This window comes from Bos mutus, chromosome 8, assembly GCF_027580195.1.
Source record: "Bos mutus isolate GX-2022 chromosome 8, NWIPB_WYAK_1.1, whole genome shotgun sequence".
Taxonomy (NCBI): Eukaryota; Metazoa; Chordata; class Mammalia; order Artiodactyla; family Bovidae; genus Bos; species Bos mutus.
Window position 1 is genome coordinate 80,045,568 of NC_091624.1, and position 20,842 is coordinate 80,066,409.

A 20,842-nucleotide genomic window follows, 5' to 3' on the forward strand; every position below is an offset into this window, starting at 1 on the left:
GCATTGAAACATGTATAATATCATGTATGAAACGAGTTGCCAGTCCAGGTTCCATGCACGATACTGGATGCTTGGGGCTGGTGCACTAGGACGACCCAGAGGGAGGAGAGGGGAGGGAGGAGGGAGGAGGGTTCAGGATGGGGAACACGGGTATACCTGTGGCGGATTCATTTCGATATTTGGCAAAACTAATACAATATTCTAAAGTTTAAAAATAAAATCAAATTAAAAAAAAGACACAAATGGGATATGAATATATTTGACAACTATACTAAATATTTGTATCTCTCTGCAAGCTTCTGTGTATACTGGCATGAGCAAACTAATAGTCAGGTAACAGGGACCAAAGGTGATTGCAAATAACTTGTGTTAGCTTAATGCTTACACAAAGCTATGATAAAGCCTTACAAATAGCTATGAAAAGAAGAGAAGCAAAAAACAAGAGAAAAGGAAAGATATACTCATTTGAATGCAGAGTTCCAAAGAATAGCAAGGAGAGATAAGAAAGCTTTCCTCAGTGATCAATGCAAAACAATAGAATGGGAAAGACTAGAGATCTCTTCAAGAAAATTAGAGATACCAAGGGAACATTTCATGCAAAGATGGGCTCGATAAAGGACAGAAATGGTATGGACCTAACAGAAGCAGAAGATATTAAGAAGAGGTGGCAAGAATACACAGAAGAACTATACAAAAAAGATTTTCATGACCAAGATAATAACGATGGTGTGATCACTCACCTAGAGCCAGACATCCTGGAATGCTAACTCAAGTAGGCCTTAGGAGGCATCACTATGAACAAAGGTAGTGGAGGTGATGAAATTCCAGTTGAGCTATTTCAAATCCTAAAAGATGATGCTATGAAAGTGGTGCACTCAAAAAGTCAGCTAATTTGGAAAAATCAGCAGTGGCCACAGGAATGGAAAAGGTCGGTCGTCATTCCAAGCTCAAAGAGAGGCGATGACAAAGAAAGCTCAAACTACCACACAATTGAACTCATCTCACATGCTAGCAAAGTAATGCTCAAAATTCTCCAAGCCAGGCTTCAACTGTACGTGAACCATGAACTTCCAGATGTTCAAGCTGGTTTTAGAAAAGGCAGAGGAACCAGAGATCAAATTGCCATCAGCTGCTGAATCATCGAAAAAGCAAGAGAGTTCCAGAAAAACATCTATTTCTGCTTTATTGACTATGCCAAAGCCTTTGACTGTGTGGAACACAACAAAATGTGAGAAATTCTTCAAGAGATGGGAATACCAGACTACCTGACCTGGCTCCTGAGAAATCTGTATGCAGGTCAAGAAGTAACATTTAGAACTGGACATGGAACAACAGACTGGTTCCAAATTAGGAAAGGAATACGTTAAGGCTCTATATTGTCACCCTGCTTATTTAACTTATATGCAGAATACATCATGAGAAACGCCGGGCTGGAAGAAGCACAGGCTTGAATCAAGATTGCCGGGGAAAAGGTTAATAACCTCAGATATGCAGATGACACCACCCTGATGGCAGAAAGTGAAGAAGAACTAAAGAGCCTCTTCTCCATCTATTAGTGTCCTCTTTGATTTCTTTCACCAGTGTTTTATAGTTTTCTATGTATAGGTCTTTAGTTTCTCTAGGTAGATATATTCCTAAGTATTTTATTCTTTCCGTTGCAATGGTGAATGGAATTGTTTCCTTAATTTCTCTTTCTGTTTTCTCATTATTAGTGTATAGGAATGCAAGGGATTTCTGTGTGTTGATTTTATATCCTACAACTTTACTACAATCATTGATTAGTTCTAGTAATTTTCTGGTGGAGTCTTTAGGGTTTTCTATGTAGAGGATCATGTCATCTGCAAACAGTGAGAGTTTTACTTCTTCTTTTCCAATTTGGATTCCTTTTATTTCTTTTTCTGCTCTGATTGTTGTGGCCAAAACTTCCAAAACTATGTTGAATAGTAATGGTGAAAGTGGGCACCCTTGTCTTGTTCCTGACTTTAGAGGAAATGCTTTCAATTTTTCACCATTGAGGATAATGTTTGCTGTGGGTTTGTCATATATAGCTTTTATTATGTTGAGGTATGTTCCTTCTATTCCTGCTTTCTGGAGAGTTTTTATCATAAATGGATGTTGAATTTTGTCAAAGGCTTTCTCTGCATCTATTGAGATAATCATATGGTTTTTATTCTTCAATTTGTTAATGTGGTGTATTACATTGATTGATTTGCGGATATTGAAGAATGCTTGCATCCCTGAGATAAAGCCCACTTGGTCATGGTGTATGATCTTTTTAATGTATTGTTGGATTCTGATTGCTAGAATTTTGTTAAGGATTTTTGCATCTATGTTCATCAGTGATATTGGCCTGTAGTTTTCTTTTTTTTGTGGGATCTTTGTCAGGTTTTGGTATTAGGGTGATGGTGGCCTTATAGAATGAGTTTGGAAGTTTACCTTCCTCTGTAATTTTCTGGAAGAGTTTGAGTAGGATAGGTGTTAGCTCTTCTCTAAATTTTTGGTAGAATTCAGCTGTGAAGCCGTCTGGACCTGGGCTTTTGTTTGCTGGAAGATTTTTGATTACAGTTTCAATTTCCGTGCTTGTGATGGGTCTGTTAAGATTTTCTATTTCTTCCTGGTCCAGTTTTGGAAAGTTGTACTTTTCTAAGAATTTGTCCATTTCTTCCACGTAACTGGAAATAGAACTGCCTTATGATCCAGCAATCACATCTGGATCCAGCTGCTAGGCATACACACTGAGGAAACCAGAAGGGAAAGAGACACGTGTACCCCAATGTTCATTGCAGCACTGTTTATAATAACCAGGACATGGAAGCAACCTAGATTTCCATTAGCAGATGAATAGATAAGAAAGCTGTGGTACATATACACAATGGAGTATTACTCAGCCATTAAAAAGAATACATTTGAATCAGTTCTAATGAGGTGGAGGAAACTGGAGCCTATTATACAGAGTGAAGTAAGCCAGAAAGAAAAACACCAATACAGTATACTAATGCATATATATGGAATTTAGAAAGATGGTAACAATAACCCTGTGTACGAGACAGCAAAAGAGACACTGATGTATAGAACAGTCTTATGGACTCTGTTGCAGAGGGAGAAGGTGGGAAGATTTGGGAGAATGGCATTGAAACATGTATAATATCATGTATGAAACGACTTGCCAATCCAGGTTCGATGCACGATACTGGATGCTTGGGGCTAGTGCACTGGGATGACCCAGAGGGATGGTATGGGGAGGGAGGAGGTTTCAGGATGGGGAACACGGGTATACCTGTGGCAGATTCATTTTGATATTTGGCAAAACTAATACAATTTGTAAAGTTTAAAAATAAAATAAAATTTAAAAAAATAAAAAAAAATAAATAAATAAAGAGCCTCTTGATGAAAGTGAAAGAGGAGAGTGAAAAAGTTGGCTTAAAACTCAACATTCAGAAAGCTAAGATCATGGCATCTGGTCGCATCACTTCATGGCAAATAGATGGGGGAACAGTGGAAACAGTGTCAGACTTTATTATTTGAGGCTCCAAAATCACTGCAGATGGTGACTGCAGCCATGAAATTAAAAGACGCTTACACCTTGGAAGGACAGTTATGACCAACCTAGATAGCATATTGAAAAGCAGAGACATTACTTTGCCAATAAAGGTTCATCTAATCAAGGCTATGATTTATCCAGTAGTCATGTATGGATGTGAGAGATGGACAATAAAGGAAACTGAGTGCCAAAGAACTGATGCTTTTGAACTATGGTGTTAGAGAAGACTCTTGAAAGTCCCTTGAACAGCAAGGGGTAACCAATCCATCCTAAAGAAATCAGTCCTGAATATTCATTGGAAGGACTGATGCAGAAGCTGAAACTCCAATACTTTGGCCACCTGATGCGAAGAACTTACTCACTGGAGAAGACCCTGATGCTGTGAAAGATTGAAGGCGGGAGAAGAAGAGGACAACAGAGAATGAGATGGTTTGATGGCATCACTGACTCAATGGACATGAATTTGAGTAAACCCTGGGAGTTGGTGATGGATAGGGAGGCCTGGTGTGTTGCAGTCCATGGGGGTCAAAGAGTTGGACATGACTGAGTGACTGAACTGCATGTGGTGCTGTTAGGAATTGAGGCCTTTGGGATCTAATGAGGTTTAGAAGATGTCATGAAGGTGGAACCCCACAATGGGATTAATGCTCTCAAGAGCCAAAGAGTTTGCTTCCTCTCTCTGCTCTCTGTCATGTTAAGGAGATGATGAGAAAAAGATCATCTTCAAAATAAGTTTTCCGCAAACACTAGATCTGCTGGCACCTTGATCCTGAATATCCAAGCCTCAAGAACTGTGAAAAATGAATGTTTGTTGTTTAACCTCTCCAGTTTGTCGTCATCTGTTGGCAGCCTGAACTGACAAAGACACCATCACATGTGAAGTGAGTTCTATCAGCTTATATTTCATAAACTGAACATAGCCTGAACTCATCCTCAACCTAAAGACATAGACTGTATTCAGAATTTGCTAAACCTTTCACAATTTATATCATTTCCCTTCTTCTTTTAAAATAATTTTTCCAAGTGTTCATATCCATATAATACCGTAGACATATGGACAACATGAAAGTTTGATTGACATTAACCACTGGCCCTCTAGGCACCCCATAACCTTACATAGTTATAGAAAATAGCCACTTGCATCCTAGGAGTAACAGGTGAAAAATAAATTCTGGGTTGTTAGAGAAACTGCACAATGGATTGAAAACATATTGCTCTATATCCAGAGGAAGAGAATTCTCTCTAGAGAAATGCTCTTGTCAGCAATGAATCAAATAAATTGTTTGCTTTACTGAAGTCAGAGGAAAAGATATTCTTAAAAATATCAACATGCACCTACTGTTTAGTTAGATAAATAATAAAAATGTGCTTCCTCTCTTCCTTAATTCTATTTTCAACAATGAGAGTATCATTAAATTTATAGTTCTTTGAACCTGATGTGTTTATGCAATGCAGATGAATCCATGAAGTTAGAAAGCATTGAAAAGTATGATTCACTTTATCATTTGATTCTCTCAGACTGACAACCAAAAACTTAACTGCAGATGAAGATGGGCATGATCCAGTCTCATTCTTTTATCTGTCTCTCTCTTTTTCTTGCTCCTTCCTTCCCTCTTTCCAAGCCAACTACACAATTTGTTTTTTATGACTGTAGACCTTGAGCTTCCTATTTCCTGATGTGTATTAGGAGGTTTTCATCTACTCTTTTACAGTTTGATATCTTAGATACAAAGATGTTTTCAGTGATTCTTCTGAAAAATTTTCTAGAATGGGAAACAAAAATAATTTAAGCCTTTATAAATATACTGTAATGTTTAGTGATTGTTTAAAATGAGAACTTTTTGACTCTCCTCTTTCAATATTCAGAAAACTATAATTATGGCATCTGGTCCCATCACTTCATGGCAAATAGATGGGGAAACAGTGGCTAACTTTATTTTTCTGGGCTCCAAAATCACTGCAGATGGTGATTGCAGCCATGAAATTAAAAGATGCTTACTCCTTGAAAGGAAAGTTATGACCAACCTAGACAACATATTAAAAAGCAGAGACATTACTTTGCCAACAAAGGTCCATCTAGTCAAGGCTATGGTTTTTCCGGTGGCCATGTATGGATGTGAGAGTTGGACTGTGAAGAAAGCTGAGCACCGAAGAATTGATGCTTTTGAGCTGTGGTGTTGGAGAAGATTCTTAAGAGTCCCTTGGACTGCAAGGAGATCCAACCAGTCCATCCTAAAGGAGATCAGTCCTGGGTGTTCACTGGAAGGACTGATGTTGAAGCTGAAGCTCTAATAATTTGGCCACCTGATGCGAAGAGCTGATTCATTTGAAAAGACTCTGATGCTGGGAAAGATTTGAGGCAGGAGAGGAAGGGGATGACAGAGGATGAGATGGTTGGATGGCATCAATGACTCAATGGACATGGGTTTGGGTGAACTCGGGAAGTTGGAGATGGACAGGGAGGCCTGGTGTGCTGCGATTCATGGGGTCGCAAAGAGTCAGACACGACTGAGCGACTGAACTGAACTGAACTGAACTGAGAGATATCCTCAATAAAATTAGAGATACCAAGGGAACATTTCATGCAAAGATGGGCTCAATAAAGGACAGAAATGGTAGGGAACTAACAGAAGCAGAAGATATTAAGAAGAGGTGGCAAGAATACACAGAAGAACTATACAAAAACGATCTTCATGACCCATATAATTACGATGGTGTGATCACTCACCTAGAGCCAGACACCTGGAATCTGAAGTCAAATGGGCCTTAGGAAGCATCACTACTAACAAAGCTAGTGGAGATGATGGAATTCCAGTTGAGCTATTTCAAATCTTGAAAGATGATGCTGTGAAAGTGCTACACTCAACATGCCAGCAAATTTGGAAAACTCAGCAGTGGCCACAGGACTGAAAAAGTCAGTTTTCATTCCAATCCCAAAGAAAGGCAATGCCAAAGAATGCTCAAACTACTGCACAATTGCACTCATCTCACACACTAGCAAAGTAATGCTCAAAATTCTCCAAGCCAGGCTCCAGCAATATGTGAACTGTGAACTTCTATATGTTCAACCTGGTTTTAGACAAGGCAGAGGAACCAGAGATCAAATTGCCAACATCTGCTGGATCATCAAAAAAGCAAGAGAGTTCCAGAAAAATATCTACTTCTGTTTTACTGACTATGCCAAAGCCTTTGATTGTGTGGATAACAATAAACCGTGGAAAACTCTGAAAGAGATGGGAATACCAGACCACCTGACCTGCCTCTTGAAAAACCTGTATGCAGATCAGGAAGCAACAGTTAGAACTGGACATGGAACAACAGACTGGTTCCAAATAGAAAAGGAGTACGTCAAGGCGGTATATTGTCACCCTCCTTATTGAACTTATATGCAGAGTACATCGTGAGAAATGCTGGGCTGGAGGAAGCACAAGCTGGAATCAAAATTGCTGGGAGAAATATCAGTAACCTCAGATATGAAGATGATACCACCAATATGGCAGAAAATGAAGAACTAAAGAGCATCTTGATGAAAGTGAAAAAGTTGGTTTAAGGCTCAACATTCAGAAAACTAAGATTTTGGCATCCGGTCCCATCACTTCATGGCAAATAGATGGGGGAACAGTGGAAACACAGGCTGACTTTATTTTTTGGGCTCCAAAATCATTGCAGATGGTGATTGCAGCCATGAAATTAAAAGATGCTTACTCCTTGAAAGGAAAGTTATGACCAACCTAGACAGCATATTAAAAAGCAGAGACATTACTTTGCCAACAAAGGTCCATCTAGTCAAGGCTATAGTTTTTACAGTAGTCATGTATGGATGTTGAGTTGGACTATAAAGAAAGCTGTGCACATAAAAATTAATGCTTTTGAACTGCGGTGTTGGAGAAGACTCTTGAGAGTCCCTTGGACAGCAAGGAGATCCAACCAGTCCATTCTAAGAGAAGTCAGTCCTGGGTGTTCATTGGAAGGACTGATGCTGAAGCTGAAACTCCAATATTTTGGCCACCTGATGTGAAGAGCTGACTCATTTGCAAAGACCCTGATGTTGGGAAAGATTGAAGGCAGGAGGAGAAGGGGACAACAGAGGATGAAATGGTTAGATTGCATCACCGACTCAATGGATGCGTGTTTGGGTAAACTTTGGGAGTTTGTGATGGACAGGGAGGCCTGGCATGCTGCGGTCCATGAGGTTGCAAAACGTCGGACATGACTGAGCAACTGAATTGAACTGAACACTCACCACAACATCTGAAAATTTATCTAACATTGATAACCTTTCTATTTTTCAGAACTAATTTTTGAGAAAAGGTTCACTTTTTCAAGTTGTGTGAATGCTAATATATCTTAGTCTTATGAAGATTTCAGTAAATGTGCAACAAGTAGAGTTGAATCAAATGTAAAATTGCATTATTCTAGAATATTATTTATATATAATTTAATCTTCAACCATATATATATATATGTAATTATCAATCTGTATATAATATGTATCTTTTTAATATAAGCTATGTTATATATATCTTCAAATATATATGTGATCTTCTATAATATGTATAGTGTATACCCCCCCTTTATATAGGTTATATGGTTCATATGTGTATATATATATTTTTTAATATTTTAACACTACAATGATCTATCACATCTGTACAGAGATGCAACAATTCATTTTTTAAATAAACTATAAAAGTTGTCAATGATTCAGACAGTAAAGAATCTTCCTGCAATGTGGAAGACTCAGGTTTGATACCTGGGTCAGGAAGATTACCCTGGAGAAGGAAATGACTACCTACTCCAGTATTCTTGGCTAGAGAATTCTATGGACAGAGGAGCTTCGCAGGCTACAGTCCATGGTGTCACAAAGAGTTGGACTTGACTGATCAGCTTACACAAATTAGTCTATGAAATAGATACATTATTTTATTTACTCAGTATTTTCTCTGATTTTTTATTAGCTTAACTGAATATTTTTGTCAGTATACTCTTTAATAATTCCATGAGTATCTATCAAATAGGCCTACAGAAACTGACTGTGTATTCTTTATTTGAATAAGCATGAATAAATTGCCTTCTGAAAGTCTGCAGCAATACATATACTGTTGAATTTGAGGGTAAAGAAAACACATTGTCTGAAAATAATGCCTTTTACCTCTTTTTAAAACATCAATCTTACTCTATTTTTGCCTTGTCATATTGACTATTATTAGGACATATTAAAATTATACCAGTGATTGTGGGTTTCCATATTTTTTTTCCTAATTTTAATAGAAATACTCAAGAGTTTCCACATTAGGTATCATGCTTACTGTTGATTTTTAAAATATATCTTTTTCTCATGATAAGAAGTTTTTCTCTAATTTTAAATGCAGAAGAGTTTTAAACTTAATCAGAAATAAGTGTTGGAATTATCAAATGCTTTTTATATCTGCAGTGATTACATTAATCTATTAACGTAGTAAAGCATGTAAGTGGTTTTTCCTGTCATCAGTTATCCTTGCAATCCTAGATCAAAAATTTAAAAATCATACCACAGAACTCTTTTAGTATGATGCTGTATTGAATTACTTATATTTCATTTAGAATTTTTTTAAATTTTATTTTATTTTTTAACTTTACAATATTGTATTGGTTTTGCTATATATCAACATGAATCCGCCACGGGTATACACATGTTCCCCATCCTGAACTCTCCTCCCTCCTCCCTCCCCATACCATCCCTCTGGGTCGTCCCAGTGCACCAGCCCCAAGCATCCAGTATTTGGCTGAGCCAGGTCTTACTTGTAGCATTTGGATATCTAGTTCCCTGACCAGGAATTGAACCCTGGCCCTCAGCATCTGGAGCATGGAGTCTTAGCCACTGGACCACCAGGGAAGTCCCTCATTTAGAATATTTTTATGTTCATACATCAGTTTGGTTTGTAGCATTCTGTCATATTCAATATTTTACTAGATTGCATGTCAGAGGTATGGTAATCTCATGTGATAAAGTATTTATCTGCTCTGAATATTTAAAATTAAAGATAACATTATTATTTAAAAGTTTGATTGAATTCTCAATCCTATACAATCATCCCTTCACAAGTGCCTGTGTGTGCTAAGTCACTTCAGTAATGTCTGACTCTTTGTGACCCTATGGACTATAGCCCACCAGGCTCTTCTGTCCATGGGATTCTCTAGGCAGGAATACCAGAGTAGGTTGCCAGCCCTCCTCTAGGGAATCTTCCTGACCCAGGGATCAAACCTGTGTCTCTCATGTCTCCTGCATTGGCAGGCAGACTCTTTACTTCCGTTGCCACCTGAAAAGCCCCATCCTTCCATATCCAAAGGAAATTGGTTCCAAGACAGACCTAAGGACCCCAACATCCATGAATGTTCAAGTCTCTTGTGGAATAAGGTGAACATTTGAATATATGCATACACTCTTCTATACACTTTAAATCATCTCTGAAAAGAAAGGGAAAGTGTAAGTAGCTCAGTCGTGTCTGCCTCTTTGCGACCCTAAGGACTGTAGCAAAGCTCCTCTGTTCATGGAATATTTTAGGCAAGAATACTGGAGTGGGTTGCCATTTCCTTCTCCAGGGGATCTTTCCAACCCAGGGATCAAACCCAGGTTTTCTGCATTACAGGCAAATTCTTTACCATCTGAGCCACCAGGGAAGCCCAACAAATCATCTCTAGATTAACTATAATACCTAATTGAATGTAGATCAGATCAGATCAGTTGCTCAGTCGTGTCCGACTCTCTGCGACCCCATGAATTGCAGCACGCCAGGCCTTCCTGTTCATCACCAACTCCCAGAGTTCACTCAGACTCACATCCATCAAGTCAGTGATGCCATCCAGCCATCTCATCCTCTGTCGTCCCCTTCTCCTCTTGCCCCCAATCCCTCCCAACATCAGAGTCTTTTCCAATAAGTCAACTCTTCGCATGAGGTGCCCAAAGTACTGGAGTACAGCTTTAGCATCATTCCTTCCAAAGAAATCCAAGGGCTGATCTCCTTCAGAATGGACTGCTTGGATCTCCTTGCAGTCCAAAGGACTCTCAAGAGTCTTCTCCAACACCACAGTTCAAAAGCATCAATTGTTTGGCGCTCAGCCTTCTTCACAGTCCAACTCTCACATCCATACATGACCACAGGAAAAACCATAGCCTTGACTAGACGGACCTTTGTTGGCAAAGTAATGTCTCTGCTTTTGAATATGCTATCTAGGTTGGTCATAACTTTCCTTCCAAGGAGTAAGCATCTTTTAATTTCATGGCTGCAGTCACCATCTGCAGTGATTTTGGAGCCCCAAAAAATAAAGTCTGACACTGTTTCCACTGTTTCCCCATCTATTTGCCATGAAGTGGTGGGACCGGATGCCATGATCTTTGTTTTCTGAATGTTGAGCTTTAAGCCAACTTTTTCACTCTCCACTTTCACTTTCATCAAGAGGCTTTTGAGTTCCTCTTCACTTTCTGCCATAAGGGTGGTGTCATCTGCATATCTGAGGTTATTGATATTTCTCCCGGCAATCTTGATTCCAGCTTGTGTTTCTTCCAGTCCAGCATTTCTCATGATGTACTCTGCATATAAGTTAAATAAACATGGTGACAATATACAGCCTTGACGAACTCCTTTTCCTATTTGGAACCAGTCTGTTGTTCCATGTCCAGTTCTAACTGTTGCTTCCTGACCTGCATACAAATTTCTCAAGAGGCAGATCAGGTGGTCTGGTAAGTACTATGTAAATATTAGTTATTACTGTGTGACAAATTCAAGTTGCAATAATTTTAAATGGAGTATAACCTATAAAATATTGAATCATTAAGCTATACACCAAAAGCTAATATAATATTGTAAATCAATCAGACTTCAGTCAGAAAGAGGAAAAAAAAACAAAAACAAAAAGTGTATCAGTAACACCTACAATTACATCTGGAATAATGCCTATTCTGGAAATGTCAAGAACCAATTGATAAGGAAAAGATGTGAGGCTTTTGGAGGTAAGAGATGGTAAGATACATAAAGAATTATCTTACATAGCAGTAACTTTTGGTAATGGCCAGATCAAAGAAGTATCTCATGATTAGTTATTAAAAGTAGTTTCAGAGATTATCAAATAACAGTAATACTGATCATTTTAACTTTTCACTGAATTGTCAAATAATCTGTGAATACATGTGGATTAATGAGATATTGAGAGTACAAGCAGTTGGAAAAAGAACACAGAATAATTTGTCATATAGCAAATTTAACCTTCATTTGTGAACAATATATTCCTAGAAAGCAAAAGAACATGTCAATTGAAATTGTCTCCCATGAATCAAGCCACAATAAACTGAAATTCATCTCCAATTTTCCTAAAGATGCCATTTAATTTTTTAAAAATTCTCAAAATGAGCAGATTGTCTTATTCACTAAGTCACCTTCCAGAACTAATACTTTATAAGTGTAATTCCTCCTAAAATAAATAGGGATCAACAAACGTAAGATAAATTAAGAACATATTACCTACATATATTTTTTAGAAAGCTAGTAATAATTATTAAGTACTTTACAAACTGTGGAAAATTCTTAAAGAGGTGGGAATACCAGGTCACCTCACCTGTCTCTAAGAAACCTGGATGTGGGTCAAGGAGCAAGTGTTAGAATCTGACATGGAATAATGGACTGGTTCAAATTGGGAAAGGAGTACAATGATGCTACATATTGTCACCCTGCTTATTTAACTTATATGTTGTACACTTGCAGAGTACAACATGCAAAATGTCAAGCCAGAATTAAGACTGCCAGGAGAAATATTAACAACCTCAGATATGCAGATAATACCACTCTAAAGGCAGAAAGTGAAGAGTAACCAAAGAGCCTCTTGATGAGGGTGAAAGAGAAGAGTGAAAAAGCTGGCTTAGAACTCAACATTCAAAAAATTAAGATTATGGCATGTGGTCCCATTACTTCATGACAAATACATGGAGTAAAAGTGAAACAGTGACAGATTTTAATTTCTTGGGCTCCAAAATCACTTCAGACAGTGGCTGCAGTCATGAAATCCAAAACTTATTCTTTGGAAGGAAACCTATGACAAATCTAGGCAGCATATTAAAAAGCTTTGCCAACAAAGATCCATATAGTCAAAGCTGTGGTTTTTCCAGTAGTCATGTATGGATGTGAGAGTTGGACCATAAAGAAGGCTGAGTGCCTAAGAACTGATGTTTTTGAACTATGGTGCTGGAGAAGGCTCTTCAGAGTCCCTTGGACAGCAACGAAATCAAACCAGTCAATCCTAAAGAAATTAATCCTGTATTTTAAGGACTGATGCTGAAGCTGAAACTCCAATACTTTGGCCATCTGATGCAAAGAACCGACTCACTGAAAAAGATGCCAATGTTGGGAAAGATTGAAGGCAAAATGAGAAAGGGCTAACAGAGGACAAGATAATTAGATAACATCACTGACTCAATGGACTTGAATCTGAGCAAACTCCGAGAGATAGTGGAGGGCAGATGAGCCTTGCATGCTGTATTCCATGGGGTTGTGGAGTGTCAGACATGACTTAATGACTGAACAACAAGGATTATCATATATAAAGTATTTTTATGGATATTCTCTCACTAAATTTTAAGACACTGAAGCAAAATAGATCATGAGTCTCATTTTATAGATTAAGAAAGTAGGTGTGTTTGTTAAATATATTGACCAACATCGTGCAAGTAATCAAAAATAATCTATACAGAAGTCAGCCTACAAGATCAGTTAAAGAAAGAAAAAAAAAAAAAGAAAAGCTATCATACTAACTTAAATTATTGTATTGATTTCTAATTATTCTTTGATCTTTGATAACACTAATCCTTATTTTTTCATGGGATCGCAAAGAATTGGACACAACTGAGCAACTGAACTGAACTGATAGAACTATTTGATTAAATTCAGTTCAGTTGCTCAGTCGTGTCCAATTCTTTGCGATCCCATGAACTGCAGCATGCCAGGCCTCCCTGTCCATCACCAACTCCTGGAGTTCACTCAAACTCATATCCATCGAGTCAGTGATGCCATCCAGCCATCTCATCCTCTGTCATCCCCTTCTCCTCCTGCCCCCAATCCCTCCCAGCATCAGAGTCTTTTCCAATGAGTCAACTCTTCGCATGAGGTGGCCAAAGTACTGAAGTTTCAGCTTTAGCATCAGTCCTTCCAAAGAACACCCCGGACTGATCTCCTTTAGAATGGACTGGTTGGATCTCCTTGCAGTCCAAGGGACTCTCAAGAGTCTTCTCCAACACCACAGTTCAAAAGCATCAATTCTTCGGCACTCAGCCTTCTTCACAGTCCAACTTTCACATCCATACATGACCACTGGGAAAACCATAGCCTTGACTAGACGGACCTTTGTTGGTGAAGTAATGTCTCTGCTTTTGAATATGCTATCTAGGTTGGTTATAACTGTCCTTCCAAGGAGTAAGCGTCTTTTAATTTCATGACTTCAATACCATCTGCAGTGATCTTGGAGCCCAAAGAAATAAAGTCTGACACTGTTTCCACTGTTTCCGCATCTATTTCCCATGAAGTGATGAATAGAATTAGCAAAAAAAAAGGCGACGTTATGATAATTGTTTCCTTTCCCTAAAAGGAATATTTTTAAAGATTTGTTATTTAAAAAAAAAAAAGTGCACTTTTTCCACCGCCTTAGCAAGTGTCAGTGGAAGTGTTAAAGCAGTCAAATTTAAATTTCCTAAAATAGACAACCCATGAAATAATCGTCTGTGAATTGGTACCAAGATTGAAAAATAAAATTAATTCAAAGAATAAGTATTCATTTATTGTGTGAGGTTGGTGATATATAAATGTAGTCTCACAGGATATTCTAAAAAAGACCAAATATTCATTTCTTATTGATTGTTCCAAATTACAAACTGGAAATATAAAAACAAGACATTTTTGTTTGGTTGAAGTAAATGAATTGTGCTTCTAACCTGTTATGTTAAGTGAAGTGAAGTCGCTCAGTTGTGTCCGACTCTTTCCAACCCCATGGACTGTAGCCTACAAGGCTCCTCTGTCCACGGAATTTTCCAGGCCAGAGTACTGGAATAAGTTGCCATTTCCTTCTCTAGGGGATCTTCCTGACTCAGGGATCGAACCCGGGTCTCCCGCATTGCAGGCAGAGCCTTTACCATCTGAGCCACTAAGGAAGCCCAACCTGTTATTTTAGTAAGCATTAAAACTTGAAATGGGTCAATTTTAAAATATGTTCTCTGACAATCTTAAGTTTCCATGTAGGCATTATAATTATCATACATTTTTACAGTTGAAGTATATTAGCTATTAATCATAGAATTCATTTCAGTGAAATGTGATATTATTTCCTCATATTTTAAAGTATATTAATACTTGTAAATAGAAAGGATAATTTAATGTAACTTCACAGAAATCACAGATTAACAATTTAAACTATCCATCTCTGTAACATGAAGGCTTCACTAAGTAGATGAGAGCAATTGGACAACTTTCGTATCTGACATTTCCTAATGAATGGAAAAGAATGTCATTGTGTCCAGATGATTAAATGGATATCAGAATGTACAAAAGGACACATGTCTCTTGGTGCCCCCTAAAACCTTCTGTCCATTCAAAGAGAATACTGCAGGAAGCTTTAGTCTATTTATTTTGTGAGCACAGGTAATTTTATTATGTCCAGATTGGAACTTTCATACTTACTGTGAAATCTCCTTCAGTTAGAAAAAGCTAAAAAATGAAAGGCAACTTTCTTCACACCTCATCTCTGTAGCTCAGTTGATTTTAGGAAACGTAACTCACCAAATAGGTCACAGAGCACAGATCCTTTGGTCCATCAAAACCTCAATGGATCCACTGCCTCAATCTTGACCTTACAATTGGTTGACAGAAGCTTTTGAGTGTCAGTGTCATAAATCAACAAAAAGTTAAAGTTGTACTTGAAAAACAGTCACATCACACAATGGAAGGAACTGAATGTCAAATTACTTCTCTAGCTCAACTGTAAATGAGAATGATATTTATGAAGCATTAGCACTATATTTTTTTGTAATGAGTATCTAAATGTTTTTATCAGAGATTAAATGCAAGTATAGCACATTAAACTACAGCAAATACCTGGAAGATTCTCCTTAGCAGTTTAATCACAGCACTTCCCAAAGTCTGCTTAGACCAGTGACAGTTATTTCAGATGCATTTCAAAGTAAGCACATTGTGAATTTAATGCAGTACAGTGAATATCTGCACTAGTTGAAGCATACTCATTCCTGAAGGGGACTCCCTGTTTCCCAGTAGCAAACGTGAAAAACTTTTATTTTTAAAAGTACGAATACTAGGGGAAAATGATTATCTTAACTACTAAACTGCCAAACCTTGCTACTAGGTTTTGGTGGTACAGAGGGGATGGGTATTATCCCAGGATCTGACCTTAGAGTCTAGCAGATTAACAAAAAAAAGTTAAATAGTGAGAAATTATTACAAACTCTGATGAATATGCAACTGGAGATACACGATGTGTTGCTGCAGTACAATTCAGGATCAACTAACCTAATCAAAAGAAGTAATAAATATTTCACCTATTTTGAAAGTGAAGGTATGTGAGTAAAGAAGGGAGTTTGGCATTTTTTTAATACTAGGTAAGTCCTGACTCTGAAAAATATATTAAACAACCATATAGATTATAATCCCCTTGAGGGCGATGGCTATGCTTACATTTTAGATTCTACAGCTTAGAGATTACATCATAAAATATAGCATGACAAAATATTTGGTGGAATGACTCTACAGAAGAAGCAATGAATAAAGGAATGAATTAATGAATTAATAAATGAATCATTGACCAAGGGGAGAGAGAGAGCCTGAAGATGATGTCTTTGCAGAGCATCCCCAAGTACATCAAAGATGAGTACAGAGGCAGACACACTGTTTTCTCCACATATGTGTCACACATTTAACTTGACCATCTCCATATTTAAGAAATTAAAACCATTTTGCACTTTGTAATCAAGTCATTTTCCATTTCTTTTTTGAGATTCAATCAACTAATAAAAAAAAGATGAAAAAAAGAAGTAAAAGAGAAAAATTAAAAGCCATTAAATTCAGAGTACTGCCTATCTTTTGCCATTCAATTTGCAAACACACCAAATTGAAACACAACATTGTCATCTGTACTTTCAATCAAGTGCCAAACATAGGGTTATGATTCTGCTCCAGTTGCAATATTTTCCATTATTCAACTTATTTAATAAACTGTCCCTTGAAAGGGGCCTGATAGGCTTTTTCACAGTGAATCAAAGAACTGCTCTGCTTTCCTCCTTTATAATGCATGCTACATTTGAAGCTAATGAAGTATAACCTCTGAGCTGATACTTTTGTAGATGAAAGAGACATCATGTCACATCTTCTATTTATTTCATCAGCTACTCTAGCCAGTGCAAAACACATTGAATTACCTTGTACTTCATTTATGACAGATGATAGGCATTCTTATTGCTATCTTGTCTAATTATTCCATACCATATGCATATTTTAGCTATTAACTATGAACAAAATTACTAGGAAAAATCACCTGTGATATAGATGATACATGTAAGAAATGCAATAATCAAGATAGTCTTGATCATGTATTTTACAAAAGTGGATATAGTCTCCACCTAGAGCCAATATCCTTTGAAATAGTTCTTTTTAAGTGCTTTTATATCACCGAACACTGTTTTCATAAGGCTTTGCTATTTATTAAAAAAATCTAGAAAGGTATTTCAGATAAAAGTATATAATCATCTCTGCAAGTAGGACTACCTCATTTTCAAAGGGCGTCAAAAGGAATAATTTGTCACTAAAGAATGCTCTCATTACAATAACAGTATTCAATGTCACTAACACTAGTCAGTTCAACATGTAATAATATTCAGGCATAAGCTATATTCAATCTGTTAGCATGGTATAGGAAATAAACAGCCTTTTCTATTTATAGAGGCATATAAATTTAAGTAAAAAAAAAAAACAGGTTTTTATATGTAACATTTAGCAGCTTTGTAACTTTAAAAAATGCTAATGTAGGATATAACTTTTTAAAAATTGACCCTACAAGTAAAATTCCAAAAGTGTAAAGATATTTCCAAGATAGTAAAGTCTACCACTAGGAGTAGAAATACCATTTTTACTCATAAGAATAGAAAAAACCGTTTTGCCTACATGCAGATAATCACACAGATTACTCGACAAATAGAAAGTCCTCATTGTATTACATAACCTATTTCTTTATAATTGATTGTGAGCTTGCTTACTCAATAAACCATACTTCTTCCAAGCACAGTAAGTTTTACATTTGGAAGTGAGGAAAAATATTTGAAGTGGAACTATAAATACTCCAAGACATATCATTACAAGGAATTGTATCATGAATTATCTTAATCAAAACAGAGATGAAAAAACTATGGTAAGTCTAGAGCATAACTAATTGGAAAATTGTTCCACAGGTGCATAATAACAAAGTTATTGAAAACATACATAACAAGTTATTATGTCAATGAAACAAAATTAATAGGGAACAAACACACTCAGTGTACAAAAGCTACGTCAAGCCTCTCTTCTAAAAATAAAAATTGTCAAGGATCTTTACAGTCAAAATGACTACACAAAAAAGAATGAAAATAAAACTGTGTAACTTAATCAGCAATTAAAAATTGGACTCCAAATCTGTTATTTTTATATATTTGTAAAATTGTGGAATTTTAAGGAAAGTAAAATATTAAAAGCATAAATTACTTTCCAAAATAAGTGTTCTTCATTTGAACTCAAAATTTGCTTCTGTTATATCATCTCTTCAGCTATATTAATCAATCTAAGTTGTGTAAGTCACTGATTCAAGATGCATTATGGCTAAGGTCTTAATAACTCTGCAGTATACAACTGAATTAATTCTCAGCTTCCATTCCCCCAGAGACAACCAGGCTCTGTCTTAGCATGAAACCGGTCTGTTCCTTAATATAGTGTTGTCAAGTTTACTTCATTAGAAATCACAAGAAGCCCATTTTATTCATGGCTCATCTACTCTGGGTCAGTTCCCCTATTTGCAAAACAAAGCACTGAATCAACACCAAAGCTCTAAAATTTAGTAATTCTAAATGATCCAAAATTACGAATTCTATTACTTATTTTTAAAGAATACTAGATCAGAAGTCCAAATATTCAAGGTATGAATGTGCATCTGTTTTCTGCATATAAGATACAATCACACAAATACAGCTTTTCTTACTTATAATTAGACTCTGTATTGTTTAAATAAATATAGTTGTCCCTATCATGTTATCCTATAATTGAACATACATTTACATTCTTCCTTTTATATGTTTCCAAAATCAAAGAAAGCTAGTACATGATCATTCTTTAACCACCAGAACAACAGTATTCTAGTAAAACTTCATATCAAGTTCAATTTCAATTTAAGAATCCCTCTGTTAGCCCAGCTGATTCATAGAGTTTCTGTGAAACTTGATCTCACCAGGTGTATTTTAAAAATTGTTCATAATATCTTAATATATTCAGCATGATATCAAATAGTTATATTAAAAGATTTTAACATTCTTTTATGAACCTATGGATTGTTAAATACCTATATTCAGCTTTCTATAAACATTTCACAACATTCTTGACTATCTAAGCAGGACCCTTTAAAGAAATAAATTTTCCATGTCTCCCTAGAATATATACTCCAACTGATAGGTAAGTATAATGAGACTTTAAATGATTAAGTATAGGTTCAAGAACAAAATCAAAACTTGAGTAGACTTCTTGCTGCTCTGCATTTGTATTTATCACGAGACCTTATTTTCCTTGTATATTAAATACATAGAAATAAAATATGTTTCATATGATTTTCACAGGAATTATATACACTAAAGGATATGAAGTATCTTGAATAATTTCTGGGTATGTGACTATTGTCCTATAAGGAAATATATTTTAATTATATAATTATTATATCAAATGTATACATAATTTAATATTAAATTATATATGGTCATTATTACATACTGCATTTATATTGACTTTCTTTAATGATATCATATATAATTACTATAGGTGAAATAATAAATGCTCAATTATTTTAAAAAGAGGAAAAATCTATGCATTTATCTATTACTTTTTTTTTAGATATAATTATTTTATATATTTTTTTGCTTTAGGTGAACTTTATATTTTTATACATTTAAAATATTCCTTTTGATATGTAGAAATGTTCTCAAGTCCAGATATCTATAAGGTGAAATTAAACTTCTTTTGAGTTTTTACTATATTCATATTAACAATTCATCAAGTGGAAAAACATATTCTCTACAGTACAAGAGTAATTAAAAGGTGCACTTATGAAATCTATATAAATATGTTCATCTGTGACTACTATCGGAGAAGGCAATGGCACCCCACTCCAGTACTCTTGCCTGGAAAATCCCATGGACGGAGGAGCCTGGTTGGCTGCAGTCCATGGGGTCACTAAGAGTCAGGCATGACTGAGCGACTTCACTTTCACTTTTCACTTTTCATGCATTGGAGAAGGAAATGGCAAGCCACTCCAGTGTTCTTGCCTGGAGAATCCCAGGGATGGGGGAGCCTCATGGGCTGCTGTCTATGGGGGTGCACAGAGTTGGACACGACTGAAGCGACTTAGCAGCAGCAGCAGCAGTGACTACTATAAACCTTTATTATTCAAATACATTGAATCATGAACAAGATTTTTGTCAGTTTAGTCATCATAGCACTAGTTTATCAAAAAGCTACATTTCTGCCATGCTACTTAAAAACATGATTCACTTTCTCAGAGTTTCTGTACAACTACAAATAACACTAACAGGAGTGTTCCATTGGAGTACATGCGTCTTTTTGAATTATGGCTTTCACTTTCACTTTTCACTTTCATGCATTGGAGAAGGAAATGGCAACCCACTCTAGTGTTCTTGCCTGGAGAATCCCAGGGACGGGGGAGCCTGGTGGGCTGCCGTCCACGGGGTCGCACAGAGTCGGACACGACTGAAGCGACTTAGCAGCAGCAGCAGGGTATATTAGATTGCTGAGTCAGTATGGTAGTTTCATTCCTAGCTTTTTAAGTAATCTCTATATTGTTCTCCATAGTGGTTGTATGGTTTACATTCTCACCAACAGTGCAAGAGAGTTCCCTTTCTCCACACCTTCCCCAGCATCATTTGTAGATTTTTTTGATGATGGTCTTACTGACTGGTATGAGGTGATAACTTATTGTTGAAAAATACACATGTACATACATGTATTCCAATACACAATTGGCTATTAC